Source organism: Pinus tabuliformis, chromosome 6 (assembly GCF_031772625.1).
Source record: "Pinus tabuliformis cultivar Carrire ecotype Pingquan chromosome 6, CPIR1, whole genome shotgun sequence".
NCBI lineage: Eukaryota > Viridiplantae > Streptophyta > Pinopsida > Pinales > Pinaceae > Pinus > Pinus tabuliformis.
This window is the reverse complement of record NC_142292.1, coordinates 722,436,870-722,462,240: the sequence shown is the minus strand read 5'-3', so window position 1 is coordinate 722,462,240 and position 25,371 is coordinate 722,436,870. Positions and strand designations below refer to the sequence as shown.

General features: G+C 34.4%; 2 pseudogenes; both read left to right on the top strand.

The window, feature by feature from the left end:
- Positions 1–6,875: 6,875 nt before the first annotated feature.
- Positions 6,876–8,148, top strand: LOC149260736 (eukaryotic initiation factor 4A-1 pseudogene; annotated as a pseudogene).
- A 14,657-nt stretch (positions 8,149–22,805) lies between these two features.
- On the top strand, positions 22,806–24,078 carry LOC149260735 (eukaryotic initiation factor 4A-1 pseudogene; annotated as a pseudogene).
- Positions 24,079–25,371: the final 1,293 nt, after the last annotated feature.

The following is a 25,371-nucleotide window of genomic DNA, read 5'->3' as shown; positions in this document are numbered from 1 at the left end:
ACCCAACCTCGAGGAAAAGAAAGAAAGTGGAAGCTCAAGTAGCTAGTCACCAAGACAATGTGATTTTGAAGGGAGGAATATTTTTTGGAAACACCCGTGAGGTTGAAAGTAAAGATTGGTGACACAAATTATTCTCAGTTTATAAAATTTGGAAACATCGTTCAGGTTGAAAGTAAAGATTGGTGACACAAAGAATTATATAAGTGCAATTTTTTAATTTAAATTTTAAATGTTTTTGATTTAAGCTTTGAATTTTTTTTACAACCTCATGTTTTCTTGGAAGATGTAGTCATTTTAATTGTTCATTAATTAGGTACACGAATTGGTGAATGTTTTATATGAAAAGATGCACTGTTTTTAACCTGCTAATTGTGAGGATAATTACAAATTTTAATTTATATTTTTAAATGTTTTTTATTTAAGCTTTGAAATGTTTTTAGAAGATGAAGTTTCTTGGAAGATGTAGTCATATTAATTGTTAATTAATTAGGTACACTAATGAGTGACTGATTTATATGAGAAGAGGCATAGTTTTTGACGTGGATAATTACAATCGGTATTCTAAATAACGTAGGAGGAAAAGAATTCACTTAATAAATATCTATTGTTATTTGTATATTTATTTATACAAGAGGAATCTAGTGTGACAGATAGGTATTCTAAATAATGTAGGAGGAAAAGAATTCACTTAATAAATATCTATTATTATTTGTATATTTATTTATCCAAGAGGAATCTAGTGTGACAGATAGTTAGCAGTAAATCTCCTCTCTTTGATATTACATTAATCACCAATTGAGTTGCTCCCTAAAACTAATAAATATTTTTTTTATTTAACATTAATAATACTTAACAATATGTGAAAAGAACAACCGAAAAGAGATGCAAATTTTTAGTTTAAAACCTATATATTATTATCTAATAAAAAAAACAATAATTAAAAATATAAAAATACTATTTTTAGAATTATTTAAATAATAATTAAACAAATAAAAATTATTTAAATGAAAAATAAATAGTATAAATAAAAACATATATAAATATTAGCAAGTTTAATTAAAATAAACACTCAAAATTCTGAAGTGCATTACTCTCCACTTGAAAATACATTAACTTATCCCATCTTACCATACGGATTAAAAGATGTTTTGCTTTATTCAAGAGGACAATGAAGAAATTGATACACTAAAGAGGAGATTAAAAATCTTACCTCGACAACATACTCATGAGAAATTTTTAAACCATTATAAGTTAGTGTTTTTGTTAGAATTGTTTGGAAAATGTTTTGGTTTTTTTTTTTTTTTTTTTTTTTTGTTTTTTTTTGTTTTTTTTTGTTTTTTTGTTTTTTCGTTTTTTTTGTTTTGTCTTTTTGTTTTGTATTGTTTTGTTTGTTTTTTTTTTTTTTGGGAAAATTCATCAAGATAATGTATTAACACTATATTTTGATTTTAAAAATAAAGATATTATCTCTGAGGGGAGCTCAATTGGTGATCAAAATCTGAGATCCATAAAAACTCAGAAATCAAGGATTCAAATTCCCACCATTGTGGTTCATTTAACAAATCAATTTAATTTCAATTAATCAGCGTTGAGTTCTAACCAAATTTTATAGATTTTCAAAAAGTATTACTTATAAACAATACCCACTTTTTTATATAATTCAATTAATAAAATAATTAAAGTTTATTTTTATTCTATATTAAATTTATTATAAAATATAATTCACATTAAAATTGAACTTAAATAGAAAAAAACACTATTTAATTTAATTTTATATTATATTTATTATAAAAAATAAATAATAAGGAAATTAAATTAGATCAATAATTACTTTACACTAGATATGCCATATAAATAAATGAACAAAAAAAAGTAATTGAATTGAAAAAGATAATTTTATAATATTTTATGAATATATGCTATTATATAAATAAATCAAAAGAATTATATTTGATTTTATAATAACCATAATAATAATATTTTATGAATATTAAACGACTTTTCAACATACTCCTTAGGAGGACAATTTATAAATTATGCATAACAAGAGTAGATACCGATTTCAATATATTTGTCTTTACAATATTAAAGCTTCTTTACTTAAGTAAGTTACTTTATAAACAATTCATGACGTGGGTGGATAAATATTTCTATATATATATATATATATATATTATCAAGGTCACTACATATAATAGAGTTTATAGACTTGTCTATTTTGGAATAGGGAGAAATTTAATTTAATTATCTATACTTATTAGTTAAATGATAGGAATTTAACTTCCATGGAATATTCAAGAATACTAATAATAGTACTCAATTCAAAGGTTTAGATTTATCTCCGAATTAGTTATGTTTTTTTTTTTTTTTTCATTTTAATTAAATTGATTAATTAAAAATGTCATATAAAGAAATGCCATTAGAAGTGACTTATAGTTTTTTGGGTGGATGGTATTGATACACCATGGTATTATAGATTAAGGATTTTCATGGGAAGAGTAATTCTTCACATTTAAAAATAGTGTTCCATGTTTTCCTAAATGTATATATGTTTAACTTATATATTCATTCTTTCTATAATTAATAATAATAATAAAGTTTACATTTAATTTGTTTATGAATTTTTTAATTCTAGGAACTTAAGATAGATAATGAAGTAAATGTTTTGATAGTTATTATGGATTTATGTTTCTCAACATTTATTAGCCATTTAATTTATATGAATACCCTAGTTGGTAAAAATCATCAATAAAAATATTTCATCCTTATATTTAATAAACTGCGTAAATACCCTACTAAATAATATGTATTTAAACGTTATTTAAATAAAAATTTTAAGTGGTTGTAGCTACTATCACAGGAAAACATTTCAACCTACTTTAATATTAGTTGATTCAATATATCAAGTTTCATTAAAATAGGTTATTTGATTATGAAAACTCAATTAATAAAAAACAAAATTGGGAAAGGTAAACAAAGCAGAAACCAAAATCGTGTGTTGGAGAACGAATCAAAAACGAACTACTACTTATGATCAGAACATTTCCCAAAGCAAAATTGGGGAAGGATAGAAAGGAAACACTTAATAAGAACATAAGGTGTAGAGTAGAGTTAAGGATGATATCAACATAGAAACATACATATGTATATATATTTTAATCAAACTAGAAAATGTGTCTAGACATTAAGGAAAATCTTGTCTTTATATTCAAATTGGTTTCAAGCAGCTTATGTGAGAAGGTGTGTTCACTAACTTCAATAAAAAACTAAAACAATGACAATAGATTTGTCATCAACAAATTTCTAACGGGATACACTAACAAATTATCTTAGTTTAGTTCAAATGAGCATCCATTATCTATATGTGAAATATGAGACACCATTCGTGGGTTTTGAAGATCTAGGCATCGGTGTAGAGGTATTCAATATGACCTGAAAATTAAGAATATCTGATGGACTAACAATCGAAAAGACGCATCTGTCACCATATTAGACCTCTCAAGTGCGCAATTGTAAAACTGATTCCAAATTTAATTCAGGCTAAAAAGATATTTTCCTTTAGAATTGGATAGTTATTATTAATATGTGTTGATATATTTATTTGTAATGGTTGATAGAAGTATTGTCTTCAAAAGGATAATGATAGTCTGTAGCCTCCATCTCATAGTACGCCAAAATTTGAATTTTCGTGTTAAGAATAGTGTGCACTAATTTTATCTCCAATTCGTCCCCCTTACTTTTAATACTCATTAAAATATTAGGGTACTTCTTAATTTTAATACTTATTAAAATATTAGGGAGGTAGGTTGACATTTTGAATATATTCCAAAGGTAATGAATTTTTTAAGAGTATTTTTAAGATTTTTGATTCTCTTTTTGTAATGAGTCAATGAGATTCATATAGAATGATGATATTATGTTTTTAAAATTTGGTTGTCAATGCCAATTCATATTTATGTTATGCTTCTATAAGTATGATTGTTTGACTATTATCACAACAAATATTTGTTATAAGTCTTGTTGTTCTAAATGGATGATAAGGGCCATGAATTGTCGCGAAGCAAGGAAACATGTTCACAAGAATAATATTAGTCAAGGTTATCCATAGGGGAAAAATAATTGGTAGGGCCTTCCTTTGTACATCCTCATAGGAACCCTTACTTATGTTATGATTGTTATTTTTTTGCTGGTCCAAAGAAAATGCAATGCATAGTAGGTTATTAAGTTGTTCATTTCATGGAAAGACACTTCATTGTGGTATGGTTTCCTTTTAATGACCATTTCCTTTGGTATTCTCCCTCAGTTCTACACGAAGGGATGTCGTTAGCTAATCAAGATTAGTTCTTATCCCTACAATTATTTAAAAATGGTATCAAAATGGATAACGATGTGATCGGTAGCCAAACAATAGAATGGGTATTTTTTTATTTAAAATGGTGACAAGCCATTGAATTTATAAAATGTATGCATGCCTCTACTTAAAACTTGAATTGGAAGACTATGTAAACAAACTTTTGTGGAAAGATTACATGAAATAAATATGGTTGTTTAACATGATATGCCTATATAAATTTGCTTTGTAGCCAAAAGAAATCTTCTTTGCATGGTTTCTTACATAGGAGGTCAACTGATGGACAAAACATTAAGATATCTAGGAGTAAAAAAACCACATTCTCTCTACTATGGGTGCTTTGGAGATTTGAAACATATTTTATAGCTTGCCCCCTTGATGATTATATTTGGCTTGATTTTATTTTTTGCGCTGGAAATACCTCATTCCTCCATTTCATGGAAGGCCTATATGTTATACAAATCTATGCCTTTATCTCAGGAACAACTCTTTTGTTGTCATTTTGTGTTGAAGTGTTTTGCCTCATTTCCAATAAAAACAATGATGTGCTTTTTGCATGGAAATGAGGCATTCTACAGTGAAGTGTTTTTTGCATGGCAGGGGAGCATGAGTTGTTGATGCAGGAGTATGTCCCAGTTAAATTAGTTTTACCTCCTTATGTCAACCCTATTTTTCTAAAGGAAGATGGTTTCCTTAAATTTTATTTATTTTGTAATATTTTCCTAAATGTAATCTAGAAGGAATCTATGTTGTTATGGAGTTAGGGTGAGTGTCATTTGGTTGTTCAAAACATGAATAGACCTAGAAAAAATAGGGAGTTAATAGAAATTCATTGGGTTTTTTAAAACTTTGTTACTTGTTGATATAATGGAAGTATTTTAAAAAAGAGTGAAGAAATTGTAGAGTTTGCCATGAGAGATGAGAGAGAGTGCGATTGATTTAGATTTGTAACTAAGACAAAGAAAATTGGTTTTCTTGTTCTCGTAATATCCTCTTATTCCATCTCCTCGAAGTTCGAGACTGAAATTTTCCGCTTTGTATTTAGTTTTGTATGTTCCCAAGCTTTTACATACATATTGTTTTCACAAACATCATTGGATTATGTGTCCTCTATGCAAGCAGGACCAAAAAAAGAATACTTTCTTTTATCAAATGTCCATCAAATGAGTAGTCCAAAGTGGAATTTGACCGCATTTGCATATTTTTAGTTATTCACACTCACCATGGTGGCATTTTAGAAGAATGACCTACTCTTATATTCCTAGTTCAATTGTTAGTTTATTCGTAGGGTTGTGGAAGGGGTGCAGCAGTTCATGGAAAAATGTCTTATTCAAAGCAAGATGACATGATCCCTTGTAATTTTGATGCATAGTAGACTATATTAGATAAGGAAATCTTTTGCTACGGACAATGAGATGGAAAATCATTACATGGTACCCTAGAATTAGAGCTAATTGGATAAATAATCTTGATTTAATTACGAAAAGATCCATAAAAACCAAACTCAAAGCATCTTACTTTGCATTACAAATAAAATATTCAAACAAACATCAAGACAAAAGGCTCAAATGAGACAAAGTGGCAAAGATACCATCAAATGATAGCATGCATCCATAGCCAATAGTGAATCTTAAGTATAATAGTATGCATCAATAAATATTGCCATGGATATTAGGATAGAAAGAATAGAATGGAAGATGGTAAGGATTGTATTTGTTCCAATAACATCAACCACCAAAGATATAAATAACCATGGTCCCATTTAGAAGGTAGGAAACGAATTTACTAAAAGGCTAAACACTTCCTACACGGTTCCATTAGGTGGATAGGTTCCTTTCTCTATTTTGCTGGGTAAACACACGTTAAATAAGGTGGATATGGTTCCTTTCTCCATTGGGGGCTTCGTTTGGTTGGGTAAACAAGGTCGATATGGTTCCTTTCTGCGTTTTGGGGCTCATGAGTCGTTTGGAAATGGCGATAATTAAAAGCTTAAAGTTTCCATATAGTGATCAAAGTTATTTCCAGTGGCTTAATGGAAAAGGTCAAAATTACGATTTAGGAGATGTCTGCCCAGGTTAAAGAAGATGGGCCGACTTAGTTAAATGAAGCAGCGATTCCACCGAGGGGTTTCTGTAACGAAAAGTAGCCGACCTCTCACTCAAGCTAACGACACTTTTTACTCTTTGGTTCTTATCTGTACAAATAAAAAATATAGTTCTAGTCAATTTCGTTATGCAGGTTGTGGATTCATATGAAAAGGGTTTTCGATAGATCAAGTATTTTGGAATATAACCAGAACTCACTGGGATTTCTGTTCGACTTTCTTCGTGGATTTTTGTTAAAATTTGTTGAAATAATTAGGGTGGGTTTTGAAGCTGTTCGTGTTCTTGTTTGAAATTAGGTCTACCTATTTAACAGGTTTGTGACCGGGTGTAATAGGTTCAAGAGTATACTCTTTGTGCCGTTGCTGCTGCTGTCCGCTCTGCTCTGCGAATTGGCCTGGCGAACCATTTCTTCAGCTTGGATTAAACCCTAATAATCATGGCCGGAACGGGAGCAGATGCAACTCTCTTCGACGCTCGTCAGTATGACGCCAAGATGAAGGAAATACTTTCAACAGAAGGCGACGAGCTCTTCGCAAGCTACGATGAAGTTCACGAAAGCTTCGATGAAATGGGCTTACACGAGAATCTTCTTAGAGGCATCTACGCCTATGGGTTTGAGAAGCCATCTGCGATTCAGCAGAGGGGAATAGTGCCGTTCTGCAAGGGTCTTGATGTGATACAGCAGGCCCAGTCTGGAACGGGCAAGACAGCGACTTTCTGTTCCGGAATTCTGCAGCAACTCGACTATGGCTCGCTGGAATGCCAGGCTTTGGTTCTCGCCCCCACCCGAGAGCTTGCACAACAAATCGAAAAGGTCATGCGCGCTCTCGGGGATTACTTGCAGGTTAAAGTTCATGCCTGCGTAGGTGGAACCAGTGTTCGCGATGATCAGCGTATACTCATGAGTGGAGTTCATGTTGTTGTTGGAACCCCGGGCCGTGTGTTTGACATGTTACGCAGGCACTCTCTTCGCCCCGATTGCATCAAGATGTTTGTGCTGGATGAAGCCGATGAAATGCTTTCCAGGGGTTTCAAAGACCAGATCTATGATATTTTTCAGCTACTCCCTTCAGCGATTCAGGTGGGTGTTTTCTCTGCTACAATGCCCCCTGAAGCACTTGAGATCACCAGGAAATTCATGAGTAAGCCTGTGAGGATTCTAGTGAAGAGGGACGAGTTGACACTCGAGGGTATCAAGCAGTTCTATGTCAATGTTGAAAAAGAGGATTGGAAACTTGATACACTGTGTGATCTGTATGAGACCCTGGCAATCACACAAAGCGTTATTTTTGTTAACACCAGGCGAAAGGTTGATTGGTTGACGGACAAGATGACAGCTCGTGACCACACTGTCTCCGCTACTCATGGGGACATGGATCAAAACACCAGGGATGTCATTATGAGGGAATTTCGATCTGGATCCTCACGTGTACTGATTACAACTGATCTGCTGGCACGTGGTATTGATGTGCAACAAGTCTCACTAGTCATCAACTATGACCTTCCTACCCAGCCAGAAAACTATCTCCATCGAATTGGTCGTAGTGGCAGGTTTGGAAGGAAGGGTGTGGCAATTAACTTTGTTACAAGAGATGATGAGAGAATGCTACAAGACGTTCAGAGGTTCTACAATGTCGTTGTTGAGGAGCTTCCTTCTAATGTTGCTGATCTTCTCTGAGGCCTTGTTAGAAAGCTTTTGCGCTAGATATTCAAATTATCTTTTTTATTTTTATTGTCACGCAATTCTTTATCTCGCCTCAAAACAAGCGACAGGTTTTGAGTAGTAAACTTTGAGGCCTATAAATTTGAGATTTCTTAGTATTGGAGTAGGTGTTGGGCGCTAAAAGCTTGCTGTTCATCCAGATAAGGACTATTCAAATTTTGTACCACTTAGATTATTTGTGATACCAATTGTCATATGCAATATGACGCGATATATATATTTTTTTTTTTTGAAGAAAAAGGTTCAAGAGTACAGTGATAGTCCCATTGAATATCTATTCCCCTTATAAAAAAGACACACGGCTGAGGACTTTAGGTATATATTGTATTGTTTGGTGTACCACTCTTAAAACAAGATTTTTAAATGTTTTTAATTTAAGCTTTGAAACTCTTTTACAACTTTATGTTTCTTGGAAGGTGTAGTTATTTTAATTGTTCACTAATTAGGTACAAGAATGGCTGAATGATTTATATGACTAGATGTTTCTTGGAAGATGTAGTTATTTTAATTGCTCATTAATTAGGTACAAGAATGGGTGAATGATTTATATGAGAAGAGGCACTGTTTTTAACCTAATTGTGAGGATAATAACACATTTTAATTTATATTTTTAAACCTTTTTAATTTAAGGTTTGACATGTTTTTACCAGATGAAGTGTAGTCATATTAATTGTTAATTAATTGGGTACACCAAGGAGCGAATGATTTATATGATGTATTCATATTAATTGTTAATTAATGGGGGACACGAGGGAGTGAATAATATGAAATCTATATATTATTATTTAATTGAAAAAACTATAATTAAAAATATAAAACTGTAGCTTTTGAAATTATTTAAATAATAAATAAATTATGTAAATGAAAAATAAATAATATAAATATAATCATATATAAATATCAACAAGTTTAATTAAAATAAACACTCAACATATGAAGTTCATTACTTTCAAGTTGTAAACACATTAACTTACTCCATCATACCATGTAGATTAAAATATGTTTTTCTTTCACTCAATGTAACAATGAAGGCATTCTTACACTTAAAGAGAATAGATCAAAAATCTTACTTCCACAGCATACTTATGTGAAATTTCTAAACCATTATAAGTTGGTGTTTTTGTATGTTTTGTCCACTAGTTAGATTTGTTTGGAAAATGATCTTTTCTAATGGAAAAAAAATCATCTAAATAACTTGTTAATAATATATTTTGATTAAAAAAATAAAGATATTATGTTATGTTTGAGGGGCAGCTTAATTGGTGATCAAAATCTCAAATCGTGAAAAATGAAAGATCCAAGATTTAGATCCCCTCAATTATAACTCTTTTACTAAGAGAACAAAGACTTCATTTCAATAAATCCCTGCTCTATTGTAGGCAAATTTGATAATCAAGCAATTTAACAAGAGTGGATAAATATTTCAATATTTATTCAATATATATGTCTTTACAATATCAAATCCCCTACACAGTTAAGTGCATAGGTTTGTCTATTTTGAATAAGGTCTTCGCAAATCAAAGGTTTAGATTTATCTCCAAAATAGTTATGCTTTTTTTACCATTTTAATTAAATTGATTAAATAAAAATGTCTTATCGTTTTTGGGGTTTATGCTATTGATACTCTGCGGTATTGTACCAAAGAATAATTACAGATTAAAGATTTTCATGGTGAAGGGTAGTTCTTCACATTAAAAATATTGTTTCATGTTTTTCTAAATGTATATATTTTTAACTTATATGTTCATTCTTTTTATAATTATTATTAATAATAAATTTAAAATAAAGTTCAAAAATAAAACTTTTAAATGGTTATACCTACTATCAAAAGAAATCATTTCAACATATTTTAATAAATTGATTCATATATCAGGGTTCATAAGAATAGGTTATTTGATTATGCAAACTCAATTAATAAAAAACAAAATTAGGAATAGGTGGGTGGCCAACAGTATCCATCGGGATCAGTACTCCCCCCTTAGGAAGCAATGGTCCCCAACGCTTCGAGTTCCTCCATGAGATGAGGAAACTTCTGTTGAACTTGGTCCCTGGTGAGCCATTTGCTTTGGTGAAGGAGTTGCACTGCTTTGACAACTCGATATAGCTGTATCCTCTGTTGTCGAGTGTTCTTGATCTGTGTGTCCATGATCTGATCAGTTGTGGCATGTTCCATTCAGCCTGGGTTGAGCTCTGTTGGTGTGAGCTGTTCTGCAATGTCAGAAGTGTCCAACAATGGTGGAAACTATGGCCGAAGGCGATCTTGATTGAACACTAGGTGCGGACCAAGGAACGGTGGGATGCTGAGCTCGAAGGCATTGTCCCCGACGGATTTGGTGATGGTGTATGGCCATATCGGAGCCGGCGAAGCTTGCGGTGGGGCCCAGCAAGGCGCTCCTTCTCCAAATGTAGCCAAACAATCTCGCCCACCTGGAACCTGTGCAGCAATCGATGCTGATCATGGAGCTGCTTGTGCTTAGCATTGGATCTGTCTAATATATCATGGGCTCGTTGGCAGATGTGTTGAATGCGCTCAATGAAGCTGTTAGCCCTTTCAGCTTCGGACTGCACGTGAGCCGAATCTACCTGAGTGGCTGCAAATGGTATGGCCACATCAATGGGGCATAATGGCTGAAATCCCAGCCCTACCTGAAAGGGGATGTGGCTTGTTGGGCTGTGGGGAGCTCTGTTGTAGCTGTGTTGAACATAGGGGAGACTTTCATCCCATGAGCGTGGATGCTTCGAGTTGTACATGCGCAAAATGTGTACGATCATCCTGTCGACAATCTCTAATTTGCCATCAGTTTGGGGATGGAAAGCCGTGGACTTAGTGAGTTTTGTATCGAGCATCGGCGAGAGACTTGACCAAAATGCACTAAGGAATCTCCTGTCCCCATCTGAGATAATGGATTGTGGGATCCCAAAGTGTACCAACACTCGCTCAAAGTAGAGCTTGGCAGTGGCCTCTGCTGTGACACTCTTCTTGCAGGCTCCCATGATGGGCATCTTAGAGAACCTGTCGACGACCACGAAAACGCAATCGTTGCGGTGCTTGGTAGGAGGAAGGCCCGACAAATAATCCACGGGGACAGATTCCCAAGGCCGACTAAGAGTAGGTAGAGGAGTACAAAGGCCTTGCTTCTTGATGGTTGATTTGGCAATGGCGCGGCGGTGCAGGATCTAATGTACTTCCCAACATCCTGACGAAGTTTCGGCCAATAAAAATACATCTGCAATACGGCCACCGTTTTCTCTACTCCGAAATGTCCAGCGACCCGACTGTGGTGCCCCCCCAAAACCATCTTGGCACGCTCTCTTGAAGGATCAGATATGTGTCCCAAGTGGCATAACAATGCATCCTGAAGGTGAAAATTTGGAACTTTCTTCCCTTCCAGGAGTGTCTCGTATATGCTGCCGAATTCCAGATCGTTCGTGTAAAGATGTGGCCACCCCGATGTCTCGTGCCCATAGGAGTCGAGCACAATGATTAGCTCCAGGACTAGTGGTCGGCTGAGGCAATCGGCGTCATTATTGGTGCTGCCCTTCTTATACTCAATGTTCAAATGGAAATGCTGCAGATAGGTGGACCATTTCTGATGACGATCGTTCTGTAACTTCCCTTGTGTCTGTATGAATTGTAGAGGGAGGTGGTCTGTGTGGATGACCGTTTCCTTACCCATAGTGTAATGCTTCCATTGACGGCAGACCTGCACAATGGAATGCATTTCTTTGTCGTAGGTGGGGTACTTTCGTACTGTGTCTGAAACCGTCTCACTGTGGTGAGACACTGGATGCCCATGTTGAGTAAGAACTGCACCAATATCATAGTCGGGGGCATCTGTCTCAATCTCAAATGGTTGTTGGAGGTGTGGTAATGTGAGCACTAGTGCAGAACAGAGGTGATTCTTCAACTCGGAGAACACCCACTACTGGGTTTTGGACCAAAAGAACATGGATTTCGCTCTGCCATTGGTGACTTGGCTTAAAGGCCAGGCAATATGAGAGAACCCCAACACGAACCTACGGTAGAATATGGTAAGACCTAAAAAGCTGCGGAGCTCTGTTAGAGTGGTTGGGGGGGGCAATCCTGAATGACTTGTATCTTGGATGGGTCCACATGTACACCCTGATCATCAATGACGTACCCCAGATATTGAAGCTGGGTCAGGCCAAAGGTACATTTCTCCAAGTTATCACACAGCTTGTCTTGTCGAAGGGTTTGAAGAACCTGTCGAATATGGTGGAGGTGCTCTTCCCAACTCTGGCCGAAGATCAAGATGTCATCTAAATACACCACCACGGATGCGTTGGTGAGGGGCCGAAAGACGTCGTCCATCAGTCTCATGAAGGTTGCATGGGAGTTTGTCAATCCGAACGGCATGACCAACCGTTGAAAAAGGCCCTCCCACGATTTGAAGGTAGTCTTCCACACATCGGAGGGTTCGGTAGGCGCCTGGTGATAACCTGATTTCAAGTCAATCTTGCTGAAATATTTGACCCCCTTGAGCTGGTCCAAAAGGCCATCAATCTACGGGATTGGGTACCTATTCCAGACAGTGATCTTGTTCAGCGCCCGATAGTCAATACAGAGCCTCCAGGTCCCATCCTTTTTCTGTACCAATAGAATCGGGCTCCCACAGGGTGGTGAGCTTGGCCTGATGTGGCCTTTCTGTAGTAGTTCCTAAATCTGCCTCTTGATCTCATCGTTATCTAGAACAGAGCATAGATAGATCTGTCCATTGGGTAGCGGCATGCCCGATAGCAGATCGATGGAGTGCCTCAACTGACAGTGCAGGGGTACCCCTGTGGGTGAGGCGAAAATGTCCCTGTACTCCTCCACGACCTTGTCCATATGTTGCTGCTGTGTAGAGGAGCCCTGCCTAGAAGCCGTGGCCACAACCTTCTTCTTGCCTTGGGGGCGAATCATAAGGAAAACGAATTTCCCGGTCTCGGAAATGATCTTACTGCATTTCTTTGCAGTGATCAAAGAGACGGCTGTAGGCAGGGCCACCTCCGGTATCCTGTACAAATTATTAGCCAAAGTAATAATCACAGAGCGAGGTCTAGACCCATATGCAGCATGTCACCTCCACAAGTATGGTTTTCCTCACAATACAGCAGAAAATTCAAGAGGATCAAGGTCACACGATACCTCATCCGTGAAGGGCTTGATGCTATAGGGAAGGCGACACTGCTGGCTGACGCGAAGATCTCGTCCTTCGTGAAGCCACCCGATGGTGTACGACTGTGGATGTGCTGTAGTATTTAGGCCCAGCCGCTTCACGACTTTTGCTGAAACGAGGTTCTTCTGTCTCCCGCTGTCGATAATGAACTACAGCGGAGAACCCTTCACCCACATCTGTGAGTGGAGGAGGTGTTCCCCCTCCTCTCGATCTTTGTGGTGGCCACGGTGGCACTGGGCTTCGCATCAATGATCTTCTTCCCTTTGTCAGTCCCCTTATCGGTTTTGATTCAGATTCGGAACCTGCGTCTGATTTGGAAGCCTTCTCGGCCGCCAGTGATTGCTTGGTCCGACACTCACTTGTAATGTGAGTGGAGCTCTTATGGAACTCACACCATTTTCCCGTATCCTTCTTTGTCTTCGTGGTGTTGTTCTTTCCTTGCGGCTTCGGCTAGTTGTCCTGGGTAGGCCCTCCCTGGCTTGGTCCCTTGTTCTGTGGTTTGGGGGTGCATTTTCCTTGCTTTGGATTTGCAGATCCAAGGTGCCGCTTCTTCTGTTTAAACTTCTGCTCAATCTTTACATCGTACCGATACGCAGTGCCGAGCGAGGAAATGTCTAGGAACTCCATCTCATCCTCGATGTACTTGTGTAGACAACCACGGTACTTGAGCACCAAATTCCGCTCAGTATAATTGATACCTAGCTTCGTGCGAAGGGTATGGAAAGTATTTGTGAACTCTGACACATCTTGGTCCCTTCCCTGCCGTAGCATGGTTCAATTTATGTATTTATCTCCATAGCTCCCGATAGGGTAATACTGTTCCTTGATGGCGTCTCGGAAATAATTCCAAGTGGGTGCAGCTGAGAACAACGAGGGTTCACTCTCGTCCTTTTGTTCACAGTAGGTTTCCCACCGGTCCTTGACATGTGGGGCGGATTTGAGAAGTGCAAACGTAATCTTTTCCCGGTTGGGAAAGTCATGAACTGAAAAATATCCTTCCAATAGATTTAACCATTTATCTACGGCGCCTGCATCTATAAGGCCTTCGAATATTAGAATATCAAAGTTAACTTGTACCTTAAAAGGAGTGGCACCTCGAGAGTGGCTGCTAGATGAAGATGCATCGCCTGTGGGTAGCCACCGAAGAAACCGGGCAAACTCATCCATCATCACGTCCCTCTATCGCTCGAGGGCTTCTTCGGGCAACATTTTGAAAGGATCTCCTGCCCCCTATTCTTTCTTTTCTTCCGCCATGGGAGGTCATCGGGTTTCGCGAGGTTGATCCTGCAATGGTTCAACCAGATCGAGCCTAACTCCTTATACCCTGACCTCGTTGGGGACATGCAAAGAAAAAGAGAGAAATAACAGACCGTTATGATACCACTGATATGAAATTAAACAGGAACGCAAAAAATTACAGATATACTCATAAACACATAGATGCAGGAGAAAAACACTTCATTTCATTAATAGAAAAAAACTGAACTATGGTTACAAACACAATGGAAATAAGATAGCTTGGGCGATGGTAGCTTATCTCTGAGAAGAGATGTGGCGGGTACATGCCCCCGAATTGAGTTACAATGAGGCTCAAGGGCCTTTTGATTATTGAACAATAAGAGAAAACCCTAAACAACCAAAACCCTAGCCCGAGGAGATGCAACACCAAGAGTTTATGGGCCCCGTTGGGGTTAGTTGGGCAGCCACTTCTCGGGGTCGTATCTTGGTCATATTATCTCCGTTTGACGCGTATTATACCTCATTGGAAAGATCTCTCTGAGGACTACAACTCCCGACGTGATTAGTAGCATAATCAACGCAAGAATTTTGCCAAAAAATATGCCGGTTAGGGCCTCAAAACGGCTCCGGAAGTTTAGGACCCGAAAAACTGCTAAAAATATTAAATTGTGCTACAATTAAGGAAACTAAAAAACTGAAAGAAACAATGGTGAGGGTCCAAGTGGAATAGGCATGTGGCCACCAATATCCACCTGGATGAGAGGTGTTTGTGTATGAAGATAATTTGAATGTTTATGAATTAATGGACTCGAGTAACATTATGGACAAATATTTCCATTATGAGGATTTATATGAAGAAGAAAAGTGAAGTATGTGATTACATGGCTGAAAGTCCCGCGCAACATTGTGGTGGGATGAAATGCAAGAATGCATGAAAAAGAAAGGCAAGACCAAGATTATAAGCTATGTTAGAATGGTGGAAAAGTTCAAAGGTACATTAATACCCAAATATTACCAATTGAATAGTTTCAATCTATTGCAAAATATTAAACAAGAATCCATGAAAGTGATGAAATGCAATGAATAATTTTATAAATTAAAATTAGATTTGGTCATAATGAAGAGGATGCCGAGAAATTTTGCAGATATATTAACGGATTAATGTATGAGAACTAGAACGAGATTGATACGTTTTCATTCAATACAATTGAGGATCATACCGAGCCTGTTTTAAAGGCGAAAGAAAAGATCATACCGAGCTTCTTTAAATGCTGAAGAAGATTAGGGAAAAAGGCAATTTCTGAGGGAATGGACAACAAAGTGGTGTAGGAAGAACCCAACCTCGAGGAAAAGAAAGAAAGTGGAAGCTCAAGTAGCTAGTCACCAAGACAATGTGATTTTGAAGGGAGGAATATTTTTTGGAAACACCCGTGAGGTTGAAAGTAAAGATTGGTGACACAAATTATTCTCAGTTTATAAAATTTGGAAACATCGTTCAGGTTGAAAGTAAAGATTGGTGACACAAAGAATTATATAAGTGCAATTTTTTAATTTAAATTTTAAATGTTTTTGATTTAAGCTTTGAATTTTTTTTACAACCTCATGTTTTCTTGGAAGATGTAGTCATTTTAATTGTTCATTAATTAGGTACACGAATTGGTGAATGTTTTATATGAAAAGATGCACTGTTTTTAACCTGCTAATTGTGAGGATAATTACAAATTTTAATTTATATTTTTAAATGTTTTTTATTTAAGCTTTGAAATGTTTTTAGAAGATGAAGTTTCTTGGAAGATGTAGTCATATTAATTGTTAATTAATTAGGTACACTAATGAGTGACTGATTTATATGAGAAGAGGCATAGTTTTTGACGTGGATAATTACAATCGGTATTCTAAATAACGTAGGAGGAAAAGAATTCACTTAATAAATATCTATTGTTATTTGTATATTTATTTATACAAGAGGAATCTAGTGTGACAGATAGGTATTCTAAATAATGTAGGAGGAAAAGAATTCACTTAATAAATATCTATTATTATTTGTATATTTATTTATCCAAGAGGAATCTAGTGTGACAGATAGTTAGCAGTAAATCTCCTCTCTTTGATATTACATTAATCACCAATTGAGTTGCTCCCTAAAACTAATAAATATTTTTTTTATTTAACATTAATAATACTTAACAATATGTGAAAAGAACAACCGAAAAGAGATGCAAATTTTTAGTTTAAAACCTATATATTATTATCTAATAAAAAAAACAATAATTAAAAATATAAAAATACTATTTTTAGAATTATTTAAATAATAATTAAACAAATAAAAATTATTTAAATGAAAAATAAATAGTATAAATAAAAACATATATAAATATTAGCAAGTTTAATTAAAATAAACACTCAAAATTCTGAAGTGCATTACTCTCCACTTGAAAATACATTAACTTATCCCATCTTACCATACGGATTAAAAGATGTTTTGCTTTATTCAAGAGGACAATGAAGAAATTGATACACTAAAGAGGAGATTAAAAATCTTACCTCGACAACATACTCATGAGAAATTTTTAAACCATTATAAGTTAGTGTTTTTGTTAGAATTGTTTGGAAAATGTTTTGGTTTTTTTTTTTTTTTTTTTTTTTTTTTTTTTTTGTTTTTTTTGTTTTTTTGTTTTTTCGTTTTTTTTGTTTTGTCTTTTTGTTTTGTATTGTTTTGTTTGTTTTTTTTTTTTTTGGGAAAATTCATCAAGATAATGTATTAACACTATATTTTGATTTTAAAAATAAAGATATTATCTCTGAGGGGAGCTCAATTGGTGATCAAAATCTGAGATCCATAAAAACTCAGAAATCAAGGATTCAAATTCCCACCATTGTGGTTCATTTAACAAATCAATTTAATTTCAATTAATCAGCGTTGAGTTCTAACCAAATTTTATAGATTTTCAAAAAGTATTACTTATAAACAATACCCACTTTTTTATATAATTCAATTAATAAAATAATTAAAGTTTATTTTTATTCTATATTAAATTTATTATAAAATATAATTCACATTAAAATTGAACTTAAATAGAAAAAAACACTATTTAATTTAATTTTATATTATATTTATTATAAAAAATAAATAATAAGGAAATTAAATTAGATCAATAATTACTTTACACTAGATATGCCATATAAATAAATGAACAAAAAAAAGTAATTGAATTGAAAAAGATAATTTTATAATATTTTATGAATATATGCTATTATATAAATAAATCAAAAGAATTATATTTGATTTTATAATAACCATAATAATAATATTTTATGAATATTAAACGACTTTTCAACATACTCCTTAGGAGGACAATTTATAAATTATGCATAACAAGAGTAGATACCGATTTCAATATATTTGTCTTTACAATATTAAAGCTTCTTTACTTAAGTAAGTTACTTTATAAACAATTCATGACGTGGGTGGATAAATATTTCTATATATATATATATATATATATTATCAAGGTCACTACATATAATAGAGTTTATAGACTTGTCTATTTTGGAATAGGGAGAAATTTAATTTAATTATCTATACTTATTAGTTAAATGATAGGAATTTAACTTCCATGGAATATTCAAGAATACTAATAATAGTACTCAATTCAAAGGTTTAGATTTATCTCCGAATTAGTTATGTTTTTTTTTTTTTTTTCATTTTAATTAAATTGATTAATTAAAAATGTCATATAAAGAAATGCCATTAGAAGTGACTTATAGTTTTTTGGGTGGATGGTATTGATACACCATGGTATTATAGATTAAGGATTTTCATGGGAAGAGTAATTCTTCACATTTAAAAATAGTGTTCCATGTTTTCCTAAATGTATATATGTTTAACTTATATATTCATTCTTTCTATAATTAATAATAATAATAAAGTTTACATTTAATTTGTTTATGAATTTTTTAATTCTAGGAACTTAAGATAGATAATGAAGTAAATGTTTTGATAGTTATTATGGATTTATGTTTCTCAACATTTATTAGCCATTTAATTTATATGAATACCCTAGTTGGTAAAAATCATCAATAAAAATATTTCATCCTTATATTTAATAAACTGCGTAAATACCCTACTAAATAATATGTATTTAAACGTTATTTAAATAAAAATTTTAAGTGGTTGTAGCTACTATCACAGGAAAACATTTCAACCTACTTTAATATTAGTTGATTCAATATATCAAGTTTCATTAAAATAGGTTATTTGATTATGAAAACTCAATTAATAAAAAACAAAATTGGGAAAGGTAAACAAAGCAGAAACCAAAATCGTGTGTTGGAGAACGAATCAAAAACGAACTACTACTTATGATCAGAACATTTCCCAAAGCAAAATTGGGGAAGGATAGAAAGGAAACACTTAATAAGAACATAAGGTGTAGAGTAGAGTTAAGGATGATATCAACATAGAAACATACATATGTATATATATTTTAATCAAACTAGAAAATGTGTCTAGACATTAAGGAAAATCTTGTCTTTATATTCAAATTGGTTTCAAGCAGCTTATGTGAGAAGGTGTGTTCACTAACTTCAATAAAAAACTAAAACAATGACAATAGATTTGTCATCAACAAATTTCTAACGGGATACACTAACAAATTATCTTAGTTTAGTTCAAATGAGCATCCATTATCTATATGTGAAATATGAGACACCATTCGTGGGTTTTGAAGATCTAGGCATCGGTGTAGAGGTATTCAATATGACCTGAAAATTAAGAATATCTGATGGACTAACAATCGAAAAGACGCATCTGTCACCATATTAGACCTCTCAAGTGCGCAATTGTAAAACTGATTCCAAATTTAATTCAGGCTAAAAAGATATTTTCCTTTAGAATTGGATAGTTATTATTAATATGTGTTGATATATTTATTTGTAATGGTTGATAGAAGTATTGTCTTCAAAAGGATAATGATAGTCTGTAGCCTCCATCTCATAGTACGCCAAAATTTGAATTTTCGTGTTAAGAATAGTGTGCACTAATTTTATCTCCAATTCGTCCCCCTTACTTTTAATACTCATTAAAATATTAGGGTACTTCTTAATTTTAATACTTATTAAAATATTAGGGAGGTAGGTTGACATTTTGAATATATTCCAAAGGTAATGAATTTTTTAAGAGTATTTTTAAGATTTTTGATTCTCTTTTTGTAATGAGTCAATGAGATTCATATAGAATGATGATATTATGTTTTTAAAATTTGGTTGTCAATGCCAATTCATATTTATGTTATGCTTCTATAAGTATGATTGTTTGACTATTATCACAACAAATATTTGTTATAAGTCTTGTTGTTCTAAATGGATGATAAGGGCCATGAATTGTCGCGAAGCAAGGAAACATGTTCACAAGAATAATATTAGTCAAGGTTATCCATAGGGGAAAAATAATTGGTAGGGCCTTCCTTTGTACATCCTCATAGGAACCCTTACTTATGTTATGATTGTTATTTTTTTGCTGGTCCAAAGAAAATGCAATGCATAGTAGGTTATTAAGTTGTTCATTTCATGGAAAGACACTTCATTGTGGTATGGTTTCCTTTTAATGACCATTTCCTTTGGTATTCTCCCTCAGTTCTACACGAAGGGATGTCGTTAGCTAATCAAGATTAGTTCTTATCCCTACAATTATTTAAAAATGGTATCAAAATGGATAACGATGTGATCGGTAGCCAAACAATAGAATGGGTATTTTTTTATTTAAAATGGTGACAAGCCATTGAATTTATAAAATGTATGCATGCCTCTACTTAAAACTTGAATTGGAAGACTATGTAAACAAACTTTTGTGGAAAGATTACATGAAATAAATATGGTTGTTTAACATGATATGCCTATATAAATTTGCTTTGTAGCCAAAAGAAATCTTCTTTGCATGGTTTCTTACATAGGAGGTCAACTGATGGACAAAACATTAAGATATCTAGGAGTAAAAAAACCACATTCTCTCTACTATGGGTGCTTTGGAGATTTGAAACATATTTTATAGCTTGCCCCCTTGATGATTATATTTGGCTTGATTTTATTTTTTGCGCTGGAAATACCTCATTCCTCCATTTCATGGAAGGCCTATATGTTATACAAATCTATGCCTTTATCTCAGGAACAACTCTTTTGTTGTCATTTTGTGTTGAAGTGTTTTGCCTCATTTCCAATAAAAACAATGATGTGCTTTTTGCATGGAAATGAGGCATTCTACAGTGAAGTGTTTTTTGCATGGCAGGGGAGCATGAGTTGTTGATGCAGGAGTATGTCCCAGTTAAATTAGTTTTACCTCCTTATGTCAACCCTATTTTTCTAAAGGAAGATGGTTTCCTTAAATTTTATTTATTTTGTAATATTTTCCTAAATGTAATCTAGAAGGAATCTATGTTGTTATGGAGTTAGGGTGAGTGTCATTTGGTTGTTCAAAACATGAATAGACCTAGAAAAAATAGGGAGTTAATAGAAATTCATTGGGTTTTTTAAAACTTTGTTACTTGTTGATATAATGGAAGTATTTTAAAAAAGAGTGAAGAAATTGTAGAGTTTGCCATGAGAGATGAGAGAGAGTGCGATTGATTTAGATTTGTAACTAAGACAAAGAAAATTGGTTTTCTTGTTCTCGTAATATCCTCTTATTCCATCTCCTCGAAGTTCGAGACTGAAATTTTCCGCTTTGTATTTAGTTTTGTATGTTCCCAAGCTTTTACATACATATTGTTTTCACAAACATCATTGGATTATGTGTCCTCTATGCAAGCAGGACCAAAAAAAGAATACTTTCTTTTATCAAATGTCCATCAAATGAGTAGTCCAAAGTGGAATTTGACCGCATTTGCATATTTTTAGTTATTCACACTCACCATGGTGGCATTTTAGAAGAATGACCTACTCTTATATTCCTAGTTCAATTGTTAGTTTATTCGTAGGGTTGTGGAAGGGGTGCAGCAGTTCATGGAAAAATGTCTTATTCAAAGCAAGATGACATGATCCCTTGTAATTTTGATGCATAGTAGACTATATTAGATAAGGAAATCTTTTGCTACGGACAATGAGATGGAAAATCATTACATGGTACCCTAGAATTAGAGCTAATTGGATAAATAATCTTGATTTAATTACGAAAAGATCCATAAAAACCAAACTCAAAGCATCTTACTTTGCATTACAAATAAAATATTCAAACAAACATCAAGACAAAAGGCTCAAATGAGACAAAGTGGCAAAGATACCATCAAATGATAGCATGCATCCATAGCCAATAGTGAATCTTAAGTATAATAGTATGCATCAATAAATATTGCCATGGATATTAGGATAGAAAGAATAGAATGGAAGATGGTAAGGATTGTATTTGTTCCAATAACATCAACCACCAAAGATATAAATAACCATGGTCCCATTTAGAAGGTAGGAAACGAATTTACTAAAAGGCTAAACACTTCCTACACGGTTCCATTAGGTGGATAGGTTCCTTTCTCTATTTTGCTGGGTAAACACACGTTAAATAAGGTGGATATGGTTCCTTTCTCCATTGGGGGCTTCGTTTGGTTGGGTAAACAAGGTCGATATGGTTCCTTTCTGCGTTTTGGGGCTCATGAGTCGTTTGGAAATGGCGATAATTAAAAGCTTAAAGTTTCCATATAGTGATCAAAGTTATTTCCAGTGGCTTAATGGAAAAGGTCAAAATTACGATTTAGGAGATGTCTGCCCAGGTTAAAGAAGATGGGCCGACTTAGTTAAATGAAGCAGCGATTCCACCGAGGGGTTTCTGTAACGAAAAGTAGCCGACCTCTCACTCAAGCTAACGACACTTTTTACTCTTTGGTTCTTATCTGTACAAATAAAAAATATAGTTCTAGTCAATTTCGTTATGCAGGTTGTGGATTCATATGAAAAGGGTTTTCGATAGATCAAGTATTTTGGAATATAACCAGAACTCACTGGGATTTCTGTTCGACTTTCTTCGTGGATTTTTGTTAAAATTTGTTGAAATAATTAGGGTGGGTTTTGAAGCTGTTCGTGTTCTTGTTTGAAATTAGGTCTACCTATTTAACAGGTTTGTGACCGGGTGTAATAGGTTCAAGAGTATACTCTTTGTGCCGTTGCTGCTGCTGTCCGCTCTGCTCTGCGAATTGGCCTGGCGAACCATTTCTTCAGCTTGGATTAAACCCTAATAATCATGGCCGGAACGGGAGCAGATGCAACTCTCTTCGACGCTCGTCAGTATGACGCCAAGATGAAGGAAATACTTTCAACAGAAGGCGACGAGCTCTTCGCAAGCTACGATGAAGTTCACGAAAGCTTCGATGAAATGGGCTTACACGAGAATCTTCTTAGAGGCATCTACGCCTATGGGTTTGAGAAGCCATCTGCGATTCAGCAGAGGGGAATAGTGCCGTTCTGCAAGGGTCTTGATGTGATACAGCAGGCCCAGTCTGGAACGGGCAAGACAGCGACTTTCTGTTCCGGAATTCTGCAGCAACTCGACTATGGCTCGCTGGAATGCCAGGCTTTGGTTCTCGCCCCCACCCGAGAGCTTGCACAACAAATCGAAAAGGTCATGCGCGCTCTCGGGGATTACTTGCAGGTTAAAGTTCATGCCTGCGTAGGTGGAACCAGTGTTCGCGATGATCAGCGTATACTCATGAGTGGAGTTCATGTTGTTGTTGGAACCCCGGGCCGTGTGTTTGACATGTTACGCAGGCACTCTCTTCGCCCCGATTGCATCAAGATGTTTGTGCTGGATGAAGCCGATGAAATGCTTTCCAGGGGTTTCAAAGACCAGATCTATGATATTTTTCAGCTACTCCCTTCAGCGATTCAGGTGGGTGTTTTCTCTGCTACAATGCCCCCTGAAGCACTTGAGATCACCAGGAAATTCATGAGTAAGCCTGTGAGGATTCTAGTGAAGAGGGACGAGTTGACACTCGAGGGTATCAAGCAGTTCTATGTCAATGTTGAAAAAGAGGATTGGAAACTTGATACACTGTGTGATCTGTATGAGACCCTGGCAATCACACAAAGCGTTATTTTTGTTAACACCAGGCGAAAGGTTGATTGGTTGACGGACAAGATGACAGCTCGTGACCACACTGTCTCCGCTACTCATGGGGACATGGATCAAAACACCAGGGATGTCATTATGAGGGAATTTCGATCTGGATCCTCACGTGTACTGATTACAACTGATCTGCTGGCACGTGGTATTGATGTGCAACAAGTCTCACTAGTCATCAACTATGACCTTCCTACCCAGCCAGAAAACTATCTCCATCGAATTGGTCGTAGTGGCAGGTTTGGAAGGAAGGGTGTGGCAATTAACTTTGTTACAAGAGATGATGAGAGAATGCTACAAGACGTTCAGAGGTTCTACAATGTCGTTGTTGAGGAGCTTCCTTCTAATGTTGCTGATCTTCTCTGAGGCCTTGTTAGAAAGCTTTTGCGCTAGATATTCAAATTATCTTTTTTATTTTTATTGTCACGCAATTCTTTATCTCGCCTCAAAACAAGCGACAGGTTTTGAGTAGTAAACTTTGAGGCCTATAAATTTGAGATTTCTTAGTATTGGAGTAGGTGTTGGGCGCTAAAAGCTTGCTGTTCATCCAGATAAGGACTATTCAAATTTTGTACCACTTAGATTATTTGTGATACCAATTGTCATATGCAATATGACGCGATATATATTTTTTTTTTTTTGAAGAAAAAGGTTCAAGAGTACAGTGATAGTCCCATTGAATATCTATTCCCCTTATAAAAAAGACACACGGCTGAGGACTTTAGGTATATATTGTATTGTTTGGTGTACCACTCTTAAAACAAGATTTTTAAATGTTTTTAATTTAAGCTTTGAAACTCTTTTACAACTTTATGTTTCTTGGAAGGTGTAGTTATTTTAATTGTTCACTAATTAGGTACAAGAATGGCTGAATGATTTATATGACTAGATGTTTCTTGGAAGATGTAGTTATTTTAATTGCTCATTAATTAGGTACAAGAATGGGTGAATGATTTATATGAGAAGAGGCACTGTTTTTAACCTAATTGTGAGGATAATAACACATTTTAATTTATATTTTTAAACCTTTTTAATTTAAGGTTTGACATGTTTTTACCAGATGAAGTGTAGTCATATTAATTGTTAATTAATTGGGTACACCAAGGAGCGAATGATTTATATGATGTATTCATATTAATTGTTAATTAATGGGGGACACGAGGGAGTGAATAATATGAAATCTATATATTATTATTTAATTGAAAAAACTATAATTAAAAATATAAAACTGTAGCTTTTGAAATTATTTAAATAATAAATAAATTATGTAAATGAAAAATAAATAATATAAATATAATCATATATAAATATCAACAAGTTTAATTAAAATAAACACTCAACATATGAAGTTCATTACTTTCAAGTTGTAAACACATTAACTTACTCCATCATACCATGTAGATTAAAATATGTTTTTCTTTCACTCAATGTAACAATGAAGGCATTCTTACACTTAAAGAGAATAGATCAAAAATCTTACTTCCACAGCATACTTATGTGAAATTTCTAAACCATTATAAGTTGGTGTTTTTGTATGTTTTGTCCACTAGTTAGATTTGTTTGGAAAATGATCTTTTCTAATGGAAAAAAAATCATCTAAATAACTTGTTAATAATATATTTTGATTAAAAAAATAAAGATATTATGTTATGTTTGAGGGGCAGCTTAATTGG